This window comes from Salvelinus namaycush, chromosome 5, assembly GCF_016432855.1.
Source record: "Salvelinus namaycush isolate Seneca chromosome 5, SaNama_1.0, whole genome shotgun sequence".
Taxonomy (NCBI): Eukaryota; Metazoa; Chordata; class Actinopteri; order Salmoniformes; family Salmonidae; genus Salvelinus; species Salvelinus namaycush.
In genome coordinates this window covers 60,425,799-60,439,782 of record NC_052311.1, presented here as the reverse complement: position 1 = coordinate 60,439,782, position 13,984 = coordinate 60,425,799, and the positions used below count along the sequence as shown (strand labels likewise).

Genomic DNA, 13,984 nt, shown 5'->3' with positions numbered 1-13,984 from the left:
AGAGCAGAAAACCAGCAGGCTCCGGACCTCGTAGGGTCAGAGTTGAATACCCCGGTCTAGGACCTAGGTCATGTGGTCAGGAGAAACTCCTAGCCCAAGGAATGGCATACCCAATACATAGCTTAAGACATGCATATCATTTTTTCATGGTTCCAAAACCTGTTCTTCACAACCTATATAATCGTTCAGAGAAAGCCTTGGAAACCCTTCTACAATAATAGAATACTGAGGTGACCAGTAGCCTGCACCTGATTCAACATCTCCCTCATCAAACAAGAAAAAGAAAGAAACACAAATGAAATGAACTAAACTGAAGCCTCCATTTGGTTGTTGATAAAGAGATAGTATTTGTGAAGGAATCCTTGTGTTCTATTATTGAGTTATTAAATATTGTTGATCTGAGGTAAGAGAGTGTTTTATACTCAAAGTAAAGAGTTATTAAATATTGTTAATCTGAGGTAAGCGAGTGTTTTATACTCAAAGTAATGCATCTTTCAATGTCAAGGAAGAGAAACAAAAATGTATTGTACATCTACATTCTACTGAATAATAACATAGTGTATGTTGAATTAACAGAGAGGAAATCTACTCCTCAGCTCTAACAATTTCACTATTTCGCCACATCTACAAATATGAAGTGACAAGTGGAGAAAATAAAATAAGTTTTCCTTCAATAATTGTTTACATTCGTGACGTGTACGAGTTCGAATTATTACAGATGTAGAATCATAATTTGAGCCAGTTTGCTACAGCAAGAAAAAATTCTGCAGCAACAGGAAATGTGATTTATTATGTGGATTATAATTAATGGCCAATTTTGTAGGGGTTGATGCATTTTTCATTAGGGAAAATCAAGTCTGAAATTTCAAAGTGGAAATTACAAACTTCAGAAGCCTTTTTAGAACAGGAAAATTCTCAGCAACAAAAGTGATCAAATTAAGATCTTACATCTGTACATGTCATTCTTCTGTTACATTTAATACTGTTATTACTGCTGTTACTGCTGTATTATTGAATATACATATTTGCTTTGCTCTTTCTTTATAAACGGCTAACTTTTAAGCTCAAAAATAGGTTAGGCCATATCAAGCACTGTGTCAGATAGCTTTTCAGCATCAGTATTTAGTACTTCTATAACAATGTGTCAGCAATATTTCTCAAAGTTAATTCAGACTGCTTGTTTTCAGTTGCTTTGACACTCAAGTAGCAAACATAAATTATCTCAGCAGGTCATCAATCTGTCCATCGATTCATTAATCTGTCCATCTATCTACCCGTACTGTACATTCATCTGTCGGTCTGTCTATTTGTTCATCTGTGGACATTCTGTCTTTTATAGCCTGTTCATCAATCTTCCTTTTCTCTCTGATACAATACTACTGATGCATTTGAGTCCTTACCAACCAGATCAGACTACAGCACATAGAAATAGAGAGTACAGAACAGATACACAGATCTCTCCCATCTAACTTCTCATAGCCTAGCCTACCTATCTCCCTGCTAGAGGACAGAGTAGCAGGGCCTTCCTCTGCTCTCTGCTGCTGGAAACTAAACAAAACATTAGTATACAATACAGCTCGTAGGTATAACAACACTTGGGTGTCAATGCCCTTTGTCATATGTATCCCTCTCCCTGTGTCAGTCACAGAGACACACAGAGAGCAGGGCAAGGCCCCAGAGCTGACCTCAGATCAGCTTTAACAGAGTATTTACACTATTCACACTGCACTACCACATATAGGGCCGACACAGAGCCTATGACTAGCCTGGTCCCAGATCAGTATGTGCTCTAGCGACCTTTTCTCACCATAGTTGCCATGCCAAAAGTCAAAGTACCTGATAGAAGTGGATCAGTGGCAGAGATAACCTCTCTGGAGTCACATAGAAAAGCATATGGCATGACAACGATAGTTAGAGGAGTTGACAAAAGCACATATACAGATCTGGAACCAGGCTAGGCTATGGTCATCACTAGTTTACACAACCACAAAGTCAAAAACCCTGCCTATTTCTACAATTTATCTTCTTAAAATCTGACCCTAAACTTAACCACACTCCTAACCTTCTGCCTAACCATAACCTTAAATTAAGACCAAAAAGCACATTTTTATTTTCATGAAATATTACGATATATCCAATTTTAACTTTGTGGCTGTGTTATCTAGTGGAAACCATAGGCTACGGATGCATTCTAAAACAAAAATCTCTGCTCTCTCTCTCCCCCCTCTCTCCTCTTGTTGACTCTGGTTACAGTCTCCAATTTACTTTACCCGACACAGTAAAATGGTATTACATTATAATTACAATAAAACTACTTTGGGGTTCTTTGGGATTCAGTGAAACAAGCACCACTATGTAACATTTAGTACCAGGTAGTTAGTTACCAGTTGTGTTGAAGAAAGAATACAATGTTACACAATGTTATCCAATAATTCCTTAGTAAATACCAGGTAAGTGAAACAGGACAGTAAAATAATGTTACCTTGACTCCCTGTCTGATGTCAACAAAAGGGCAGAGAGACGGGCAGGCTTTTGTTTCAAAATGTGACTCGTGAGTTCAGAATCACACACAGGGGATATCATTGACGCCATCTGAGTGACTGCATCTTAGAGTTTAGTTTACTAATTGACTTTTTTCTAGTTTTCATTGATACATATGAATGAAGTATAGATGTCTTGATAAAATGAGTGATTTTATATTATTTTAGTCCGTTTGAATAACTATGATACAGTACAGTATATTTCTGTTTTGTTGCTAATAAAGTGATTAATCTGGAGTTTCTCTCTCTTGCCAACTGGGCTTTGCTTGGTAAATTTTCTCTGGCTATCTACTCCATTCTCATCTGATGAATTTATTAAACGCTCAACACCCATTGAATATGGCCGGTGTCAGTAAACGTAGGCAAAATAGCGTAATGAAATTGTTGCCAGCATCACAGTTACAGTCACCAACACTCTGGATAACAAAAACAACCTAATCAGCTCTGCTAGGGTGAGTAAAATGGTCAGAGTGAGGTGTTCTCTCATTTTTGTCTGGAAGTAGCTAGCAAGCTAGCCAACTTTAGCCAGTTAGCTTGGGTGCTTGACTGCCGTTGCGAGGTCAGAACACTCGGATCAACCCTACTCCTCGTGCGCTCTGAACGCTCCGAGAGCGAAACACTCAGAATTTACGAACTGACAATCTGACAAAGCTTTAAATTTACAAATGCCCAGAGCACACTCTGGCACTCCAGTGAATTTACGAACACACCCTAAGGCTTATATTTACTGTGATATACTTCTAGGTGAGTTTGACTGAGTCTGAAAACAACCCTCATGATGTAGCAACAGGACACCACACTGTTAGAATGATCTGCTAGCCTGACATGAATGTATTGGTGTGTGTGCGGTGTGTTTATCATTATGGCTGTGTGGAAATGGATCATGCTATAGGAGAGTTATTACCATGGTTCTCTGTAGTACCAACAACTACCTTAAGAGTACACGCTAGCCTACAACTCATATGAGTTCATTCAAATATTGCTCATAAGTTTCTATGAGGTATTCTCAATTCAAGTTGTGTATTTCAATCCATTACCTCGTTACCTTTGCTCTGCTAAACAGTGGATTCTTATGTACAGACTTCCATGGTGTTAGTAATACCACTTTCCAGTAGAGGGGACTAAAAGCTGTTGGAAAACACAACACTACACCGTCGCTAAAACAGATAGATCTGCCACTTTCCTATATTGAGCCTTGTGAATGAAGATAGCATGAAGAAAATGAAAAATAGACTAACAAACATCTAGTGGTTAGAATGTAAACATGGCGTTGCTATAGTGACAGCGGAGTGTTGAGTGGTGCTGTGGTTGGATGGAATGAAGGTCATGTGATGGAGGTGGTCTTGATAGGTCATGATCTGGGAGGAGAGTTGGAGAGAGGAGGCGACGCTGTTGTCCCTTCCTTCTCTGCCTGGTCAACGCTCTCCTCACCAGCCACAGCCACAGGAGAGCCAGGCTTACTATAAAGAGAGCGAGCAAGTGAGCGAGAGAAAGAGAGAGAAAGAGCGAGAGAGAAAGAGAGGTAGAGACAGAGAGAGAAAGAGAGGGAGAAAGAAAGAGAAAATCATTTTTGGGGGAATGCATAATTTAGACAATAACAGGTATACAGTTGGCACAAGAATGCGTTTAAAACTTGGTCAAAGAAAATTTACAGATTACTGTAAACTACTGTAGGTCATTAAAAGTGAGCCAAAGAGAAACCGTGAGAGAGAGAAGAGAATGCCGGTGGCAGAGAGTGAGGGAGTGAGTGTACCTGTCCCCACTCTGGGTGATGAGTCTCCTGCAGGTCTCCATCTGTACATCCAGGCCTCTCTTCATAGAACACATCTCCATGTATTCATGTAGGTGACGGTTCATATCACTCTTAGCTGTAGCCAAGTCATACTGGGGAGAAACACATCACTCTTAGCTGTAGCCAAGTCATACTGGGGAGAAACACATCACTCTTAGCTGTAGCCAAGTCATACTGGGGAGAAACACATCACTCTTAGCTGTAGCCAAGTCATACTGGGGAGAAACACATCACTCTTAGCTGTAGCCAAGTCATACTGGGGAGAAACACATCACTCTTAGCTGTAGCCAAGTCATACTGGGGAGAAACACATCACTCTTAGCTGTAGCCAAGTCATACTGGGGAGAAACACATCACTCTTAGCTGTAGCCAAGTCATACTGGGGAGAAACACACGGTCAAACATTAACATAGCCCTAGACCCCCCCCCCCCCCCCCCCCACACCTCAATCTGATCGATGGTCTCTTGGTATTCTTTCTCCCTGGATTTGAATAAGTCCTCAGTGTCGTTAATCACCTTCTCCAGACACTGGTCTTCCTGCTGAGAGAGAGAGAGGGAAAGAAGGAAGGAGGGAGAGAGAGGGAAGGAGGAAGAGCGAGAGAGAGAAGGAAGGAAGGAGGGAGAGAGAGGGAAGGAAGGAGGGAGAGAGAGAGAGAGAAGGAAGGAAGGAGGGGAGAGAAAGAAAGAAGGAGAGGGGGAGACGGAGAGAGGGGGAGAGGGGAATGGGAAGAAAAATAAATGGAAGTGATGAATTAAAGAGTATGGTGAAAGAATGATAGAGAGAGGAGAAAGATTGTATTTCTTTATAAAGATGTGTCTGTGTTTGAGTATTGGATCTTTATGAATACGTGTCTGTGTGTGTGTGAGTATTGGTTCTTTAAGAAGATGTGTCTGTGTGTGAGTATTGGTTCTTTATGAAGATGTGTCTGTGTGTGTGAGTATTGGTTCTTTAAGAAGATGTGTCTGTGTGTGAGTATTGGTTCTTTAAGAAGATGTGTCTGTGTGTGAGTGATGGTTCTTTATGAAGATGTGTCTGTGTGTGTGAGTATTGGTTCTTTATGAAGATGTGTCTGTGTGTGTGAGTATTGGTTCTTTATGAAGATGTGTCTGTGTGTGTGAGTGATGGTTCTTTATGAAGATGTGTCTGTGTGTGTGTGAGTATTGGTTCTTTATGAAGATGTGTCTGTGTGTGAGTGATGGTTGTTTATGAAGATGTGTCTGTGTGTGAGTATTGGTTCTTTATGAAGATGTGTCTGTGTGTGAGTATTGGTTCTTTATGAAGATGTGTCTGTGTGTAAGTATTGGTTCTTTATGAAGATGTGTCTGTGTGTGAGTATTGGTTCTTTATGAAGACGTGTCTGTGTCTGTGTGTGTGTGTGTGTGTGTGTGTGTGTGTGTGTGTGTGTGTGTGTGTGTGTGTGTGTGTGTGTGTGTGTGTGTGTGTGTGTGTGTGTGTGTGTGTGTGTGAGTATTGGTTCTTTATGAAGACGTGTCTGTGTGTGTGTGTGTGTGTGTGTGAGTATTGGTTCTTTATGAAGATGTCTCTGTGTGTGTGAGTATTGGTTCTTTAAGAAGATGTGTCTGTGTGTGTGAGTATTGGTTCTTTAAGAAGATGTGTCTGTGTGTGTGAGTATTGGTTCTTTAAGAAGATGTGTCTGTGTGTGTGAGTATTGGTTCTTTAAGAAGATGTGTCTGTGTGTGTGAGTATTGGTTCTTTATGAAGATGTGTCTGTGTGTGTGAGTATTGGTTCTTTATGAAGATGTGTCTGTGTGTGTGAGTATTGGTTCTTTAAGAAGATGTGTCTGTGTGTGTGTGTGTGTGTGTGTGTGTGTGTGTGAGAGTATTGGTTCTTTAAGAAGATGTGTCTGTGTGTGTGAGTATTGGTTCTTTAAGAAGATGTGTCTGTGTGTGTGTGTGTGTGTGTGTGTGTGTGTGTGTGTGTGTGTGTGTGTGTGTGTGTGTGTGTGTGTGTGTGTGTGTGAGTATTGGTTCTTTAAGAAGATGTGTCTGTGTGTGTGAGTATTGGTTCTTTAAGAAGATGTGTCTGTGTGTGTGAGTATTGGTTCTTTATGAAGACGTGTCTGTGTGTGTGTGTGTGTGTGTGTGTGTGTGTGTGTGTGTGTGTGTGTGTGTGTGTGTGTGTGTGTGTGTGTGTGTGTGTGTGAGTATTGGTTCTTTAAGAAGATGTGTCTGTGTGTGTGAGTATTGGTTCTTTATGAAGACGTGTCTGTGTGTGTGTGTGTGAGTATTGGTTCTTTATGAAGATGTGTCTCTGTGTGAGTATTGGTTCTTTATGAAGATGTGTCTGTGTGTGTGAGTATTGGTTCTTTAAGAAGATGTGTCTGTGTGTGTGAGTATTGGTTCTTTATGAAGATGTGTCTGTGTGTGTGAGTATTGGTTCTTTATGAAGATGTGTCTGTGTGTGTGAGTATTGGTTCTTTAAGAAGATGTGTCTGTGTGTGTGAGTATTGGTTCTTTAAGAAGATGTGTCTGTGTGTGTGAGTATTGGTTCTTTATGAAGATGTGTCTGTGTGTGTGAGTATTGGTTCTTTAAGAAGATGTGTCTGTGTGTGTGAGTATTGGTTCTTTAAGAAGATGTGTCTGTGTGTGAGTGAGTATTGGTTCTTTAAGAAGATGTGTCTGTGTGTGTGAGTATTGGTTCTTTATGAAGATGTGTCTGTGTGTGTGAGTATTGGTTCTTTATGAAGATGTGTCTGTGTGTGAGTGAGTATTGGTTCTTTAAGAAGATGTGTCTGTGTGTGTGAGTATTGGTTCTTTAAGAAGATGTGTCTGTGTGTGTGTGAGTATTGGTTCTTTAAGAAGATGTGTCTGTGTGTGTGAGAGTATTGGTTCTTTATGAAGATGTGTCTGTGTGTGTGAGTATTGGTTCTTTAAGAAGATGTGTGTGTGAGTATTGGTTCTTTAAGAAGATGTGTCTGTGTGTGTGAGTATTGGTTCTTTATGAAGATGTGTCTGTGTGTGTGAGTATTGGTTCTTTAAGAAGATGTGTCTGTGTGTGTGTGTGTGTGTGTGTGTGTGAGAGTATTGGTTCTTTAAGAAGATGTGTCTGTGTGTGTGAGTATTGGTTCTTTAAGAAGATGTGTCTGTGTGTGTGTGTGTGTGTGTGTGTGTGTGTGTGTGTGTGTGTGTGTGTGTGTGTGTGTGTGTGTGTGTGTGTGTGTGTGTGTGTGTGTGTGAGTATTGGTTCTTTAAGAAGATGTGTCTGTGTGTGTGAGTATTGGTTCTTTATGAAGACGTGTCTGTGTGTGTGTGTGTGTGTGTGTGTGTGTGTGTGTGTGTGTGTGTGTGTGTGTGTGTGTGTGTGTGTGTGTGTGTGTGTGTGTGTGTGTGTGTGTGTGTGTGTGTGTGAGTATTGGTTCTTTAAGAAGATGTGTCTGTGTGTGTGAGTATTGGTTCTTTATGAAGACGTGTCTGTGTGTGTGTGTGTGAGTATTGGTTCTTTATGAAGATGTGTCTCTGTGTGAGTATTGGTTCTTTATGAAGATGTGTCTGTGTGTGTGTGAGTATTGGTTCTTTTTAGAAGATGTGTCTGTGTGTGTGAGTATTGGTTCTTTAAGAAGATGTGTCTGTGTGTGAGTATTGGTTCTTTAAGAAGATGTGTCTGTGTGTGTGAGTATTGGTTCTTTATGAAGATGTGTCTGTGTGTGTGAGTATTGGTTCTTTAAGAAGATGTGTCTGTGTGTGAGTGAGTATTGGTTCTTTAAGAAGATGTGTCTGTGTGTGTGAGTATTGGTTCTTTATGAAGATGTGTCTGTGTGTGTGAGTATTGGTTCTTTAAGAAGATGTGTCTGTGTGTGTGTGAGTATTGGTTCTTTAAGAAGATGTGTCTGTGTGTGTGAGAGTATTGGTTCTTTATGAAGATGTGTCTGTGTGTGTGAGTATTGGTTCTTTAAGAAGATGTGTCTGTGTGTGTGTGAGTATTGGTTCTTTAAGAAGATGTGTCTGTGTGTGTGAGTATTGGTTCTTTAAGAAGATGTGTCTGTGTGTGTGAGTATTGGTTCTTTATGAAGATGTGTCTGTGTGTGTGAGTATTGGTTCTTTATGAAGATGTGTCTGTGTGTGAGAGTATTGGTTCTTTATGAAGATGTGTCTGTGTGTGTGAGTATTGGTTCTTTAAGAAGATGTGTCTGTGTGTGTGAGTATTGGTTCTTTATGAAGAGGTGTCTGTGTGTGTGAGTATTGGTTCATTCAGAAGATGTGTCTGTGTGTGTGAGTATTGGTTCTTTATGAAGATGTGTCTGTGTGTGTGAGTATTGGTTCTTTATGAAGATGTGTCTGTGTGTGTGAGTATTGGTTCTTTAAGAAGATGTGTCTGTGTGTGTGTGAGTATTGGTTCTTTAAGAAGATGTGTCTGTGTGTGTGAGTATTGGTTCTTTAAGAAGATGTGTCTGTGTGTGTGAGTATTGGTTCTTTAAGAAGATGTGTCTGTGTGTGTGTGAGTATTGGTTCTTTAAGAAGATGTGTCTGTGTGTGTGAGTATTGGTTCTTTAAGAAGATGTGTCTGTGTGTGTGAGTATTGGTTCTTTACGAAGATGTGTCTGTGTGTGTGTGAGTATTGGTTCTTTAAGAAGATGTGTCTGTGTGTGTGTGAGTATTGGTTCTTTAAGAAGATGTGTCTGTGTGTGTGAGTATTGGTTCTTTATGAAGACTGTGTCTGTGTGTGTGAGTATTGGTTCTTTAAGAAGATGTGTCTGTGTGTGTGAGTATTGGTTCTTTAAGAAGATGTGTCTGTGTGTGTGAGTATTGGTTCTTTAAGAAGATGTGTCTGTGTGTGTGAGTATTGGTTCTTTAAGAAGATGTGTCTGTGTGTGTGAGTATTGGTTCTTTATGAAGATGTGTCTGTGTGTGTGAGTATTGGTTCTTTAAGAAGATGTGTCTGTGTGTGAGTATTGGTTCTTTAAGAAAATGTGTCTGTGTGTGAGTATTGGTTCTTTAAGAAGATGTGTCTGTGTGTGTGAGTATTGGTTCTTTAAGAAGATGTGTCTGTGTGTGTGAGTATTGGTTCTTTATGAAGATGTGTGTGTGTGAGTATTGGTTCTTTAAGAAGATGTGTCTGTGTGTGTGAGTATTGGTTCTTTAAGAAGATGTGTCTGTATCTGTGTGAGTATTGGTTCTTTAAGAAGATGTGTCTGTGTGTGTGAGTATTGGTTCTTTAAGAAGATGTGTCTGTGTGTGTGAGTATTGGTTCTTTAAGAAGATGTGTCTGTGTGTGTGAGTATTGGTTCTTTATGAAGATGTGTGAGTATTGGTTCTTTAAGAAGATGTGTCTGTGTGTGTGAGTATTGGTTCTTTATGAAGATGTGTCTGTGTGTGTGAGTATTGGTTCTTTAAGAAGATGTGTCTGTGTGTGTGAGTATTGGTTCTTTAAGAAGATGTGTCTGTGTGTGTGAGTATTGGTTCTTTATGAAGATGTGTCTGTGTGTGTGAGTATTGGTTCTTTAAGAAGATGTGTCTGTGTGTGTGAGAGTATTGGTTCTTTAAGAAGATGTGTCTGTGTGTGTGAGTATTGGTTCTTTAAGAAGATGTCTCTGTGTGTGTGAGAGTATTGGTTCTTTAAGAAGATGTCTCTGTGTGTGAGAGTATTGGTTCTTTAAGAAGATGTGTCTGTGTGTGTGAGTATTGGTTCTTTAAGAAGATGTGTCTGTGTGTGTGAGTATTGGTTCTTTACGAAGATGTGTCTGTGTGTGTGTGTGTGAGTATTGGTTCTTTAAGAAGATGTGTCTGTGTGTGTGAGTATTGGTTCTTTATGAAGATGTGTCTGTGTGTGTGAGAGTATTGGTTCTTTAAGAAGATGTGTCTGTGTGTGTGAGTATTGGTTCTTTAAGAAGATGTCTCTGTGTGTGTGAGAGTATTGGTTCTTTAAGAAGATGTCTCTGTGTGTGTGAGTATTGGTTCATTAAGAAGATGTGTCTGTGTGTGTGAGTATTGGTTCTTTAAGAAGATGACTCTGTGTGTGTGAGAGTATTGGTTGTTTATGAAGATGTGTCTGTGTGTGTGAGTATTGGTTCTTTAAGAAGATGTGTCTGTGTGTGTGAGTATTGGTTCTTTAAGAAGATGTGTCTGTGTGTGTGAGTATTGGTTCTTTAAGAAGATGTGTCTGTGTGTGTGTGTGAGTATTGGTTCTTTAAGAAGATGTGTCTGTGTGTGTGAGTATTGGTTCTTTAAGAAGATGTGTATGTGTGTGTGTGAGTATTGGTTCTTTAAGAAGATGTGTCTGTGTGTGTGAGTATTGGTTCTTTAAGAAGATGTGTCTGTGTGTGTGAGTATTGGTTCTTTACGAAGATGTGTCTGTGTGTGTGTGAGTATTGGTTCTTTAAGAAGATGTGTCTGTGTGTGTGAGTATTGGTTCTTTATGAAGATGTGTCTGTGTGTGTGAGTATTGGTTCTTTAAGAAGATGTGTCTGTGTGTGTGAGAGTATTGGTTCTTTAAGAAGATGTGTCTGTGTGTGTGAGTATTGGTTCTTTAAGAAGATGTCTCTGTGTGTGTGAGAGTATTGGTTCTTTAAGAAGATGTCTCTGTGTGTGAGAGTATTGGTTCTTTAAGAAGATGTGTCTGTGTGTGTGAGTATTGGTTCTTTAAGAAGATGTCTCTGTGTGTGTGAGAGTATTGGTTCTTTAAGAAGATGTGTCTGTGTGTGTGAGTATTGGTTCTTTAAGAAGATGTGTCTGTGTGTGTGTGAGTATTGGTTCTTTAAGAAGATGTGTCTGTGTGTGTGAGTATTGGTTCTTTAAGAAGATGTGTCTGTGTGTGTGAGTATTGGTTCTTTACGAAGATGTGTCTGTGTGTGTGTGTGTGAGTATTGGTTCTTTAAGAAGATGTGTCTGTGTGTGTGAGTATTGGTTCTTTATGAAGATGTGTCTGTGTGTGTGAGAGTATTGGTTCTTTAAGAAGATGTGTCTGTGTGTGTGAGTATTGGTTCTTTAAGAAGATGTCTCTGTGTGTGTGAGAGTATTGGTTCTTTAAGAAGATGTCTCTGTGTGTGTGAGTATTGGTTCATTAAGAAGATGTGTCTGTGTGTGTGAGTATTGGTTCTTTAAGAAGATGACTCTGTGTGTGTGAGAGTATTGGTTGTTTATGAAGATGTGTCTGTGTGTGTGAGTATTGGTTCTTTAAGAAGATGTGTCTGTGTGTGTGAGTATTGGTTCTTTAAGAAGATGTGTCTGTGTGTGTGAGTATTGGTTCTTTAAGAAGATGTGTCTGTGTGTGTGTGTGAGTATTGGTTCTTTAAGAAGATGTGTCTGTGTGTGTGAGTATTGGTTCTTTAAGAAGATGTGTATGTGTGTGTGTGAGTATTGGTTCTTTAAGAAGATGTGTCTGTGTGTGTGAGTATTGGTTCTTTAAGAAGATGTGTCTGTGTGTGTGAGTATTGGTTCTTTACGAAGATGTGTCTGTGTGTGTGTGAGTATTGGTTCTTTAAGAAGATGTGTCTGTGTGTGTGAGTATTGGTTCTTTATGAAGATGTGTCTGTGTGTGTGAGTATTGGTTCTTTAAGAAGATGTGTCTGTGTGTGTGTGAGTATTGGTTCTTTAAGAAGATGTCTGTGTGTGTGAGTATTGGTTCTTTAAGAAGATGTGTGTGTGAGTATTGGTTCTTTAAGAAGATGTGTCTGTGTGTGTGTGAGTATTGGTTCTTTAAGAAGATGTGTCTGTGTGTGTGTGAGTATTGGTTCTTTATGAAGATGTGTCTGTGTGTGTGTGTATTGGTTCTTTAAGAAGATGTGTCTGTGTGTGTGAGTATTGGTTCTTTATGAAGACGTGTCTGTGTGTGTGAGTATTGGTTCTTTAAGAAGATGTGTCTGTGTGTGTGAGTATTGGTTCTTTAAGAAGATGTGTCTGTGTGTGTGAGTATTGGTTCTTTAAGAAGATGTGTCTGTGTGTGAGTATTGGTTCTTTAAGAAGATGTGTCTGTGTGTGTGAGTATTGGTTCTTTAAGAAGATGTGTCTGTGTGTGTGAGTATTGGTTCTTTAAGAAGATGTGTCTGTGTGTGTGAGTATTGGTTCTTTAAGAAGATGTGTTTGTGTGTGTGAGTATTGGTTCTTTATGAAGATGTGTGTGTGTGTGTGTGAGTATTGGTTCTTTAAGAAGATGTGTTTGTGTGTGTGAGTATTGGTTCTTTAAGAAGATGTCTCTGTGTGTGTGAGAGTATTGGTTGTTTATGAAGATGTGTCTGTGTGTGTGAGTATTGGTTCTTTAAGAAGATGTGTCTGTGTGTGTGAGTATTGGTTCTTTAAGAAGATGTGTCTGTGTGTGTGAGTATTGGTTCTTTAAGAAGATGTGTCTGTGTGTGTGTGAGTATTGGTTCTTTAAGAAGATGTGTCTGTGTGTGTGAGTATTGGTTCTTTATGAAGATGTGTCTGTGTGTGTGAGTATTGGTTCTTTAAGAAGATGTGTCTGTGTGTGTGAGTATTGGTTCTTTATGAAGACGTGTCTGTGTGTGTGTGTGTGAGTATTGGTTCTTTATGAAGATGTGTCTGTGTGTGTGAGTATTGGTTCTTTAAGAAGATGTGTGTGTGTGTGTGAGTATTGGTTCTTTAAGAAGATGTGTCTGTGTGTGTGTGTGAGTATTGGTTCTTTAAGAAGATGTGTCTGTGTGTGTGAGTATTGGTTCTTTATGAAGATGTGTCTGTGTGTGTGAGTATTGGTTCTTTATGAAGATGTGTCTGTGTGTGTGTGTGTATTGGTTCTTTAAGAAGATGTGTCTGTGTGTGTGAGTATTGGTTCTTTAAGAAGATGTGTCTGTGTGTGTCTGTGTATTGGTTCTTTAAGAAGATGTGTGTGTGTGTGTGAGTATTGGTTCTTTAAGAAGATGTGTCTGTGTGTGTGTGTGTATTGGTTCTTTAAGAAGATGTGTCTGTGTGTGTGAGTATTGGTTCTTTAAGAAGACGTGTCTGTGTGTGTGAGTATTGGTTCTTTAAGAAGATGTGTCTGTGTGTGTGTGAGTATTGGTTCTTTAAGAAGATGTGTCTGTGTGTGTGAGTATTGGTTCTTTAAGAAGATGTGTCTGTGTGTGTGAGTATTGGTTCTTTAAGAAGATGTGTCTGTGTGTGTGAGTATTGGTTCTTTAAGAAGATGTGTCTGTGTGTGTGAGTATTGGTTCTTTAAGAAGATGTGTCTGTGTGTGAATATTGGTTCTTTAAGAAGATGTGTCTGTGTGTGTGAGTATTGGTTCTTTAAGAAGATGTGTCTGTGTGTGTGTGAGTATTGGTTCTTTATGAAGATGTGTCTGTGTGTGTGAGTATTGGTTCTTTAAGAAGATGTGTCTGTGTGTGTGAGAATTGGTTCTTTAAGAAGATGTGTCTGTGTGAGTATTGGTTCTTTAAGAAGATGTGTCTGTGTGTGTGAGTATTGGTTCTTAAGAAGATGTGTCTGTGTGTGTGAGTATTGGTTCTTTAAGAAGATGTGTCTGTGTGTGTGAGTATTGGTTCTTTAAGAAGATGTGTCTGTGTGTGTGAGTATTGGTTCTTTAAGAAGATGTGTCTGTGTGTGTGAGTATTGGTTCTTTAAGAAGATGTGTCTGTGTGTGTGAGTATTGGTTCTTTAAGAAGATGTGTCTGTGTGTGTGAGTATTGGTTCTTTATGAAGATGTGTCTGTGTGTGTGAGTATTGGTTCTTTAGAAGATGTGTCTGTG

General features: G+C 39.4%; 1 protein-coding gene and 1 long non-coding RNA gene across 2 annotated transcripts in view; both read right to left on the bottom strand.

The window, feature by feature from the left end:
- Positions 1-13,984, bottom strand: part of LOC120048605 (cell adhesion molecule 4-like) — a 752,359-nt gene that overhangs the window by 525,414 nt on the left and 212,961 nt on the right. The gene's annotated exons all lie outside the window — the stretch shown is intronic.
- Positions 3,213-4,907, bottom strand: LOC120048618. Its single transcript, XR_005477029.1, has 3 exons — positions 4,777-4,907; positions 4,294-4,424; positions 3,213-4,000 (listed from the first exon to the last, which is right to left on the bottom strand). It is a non-coding gene; the product is annotated as an uncharacterized LOC120048618 (long non-coding RNA).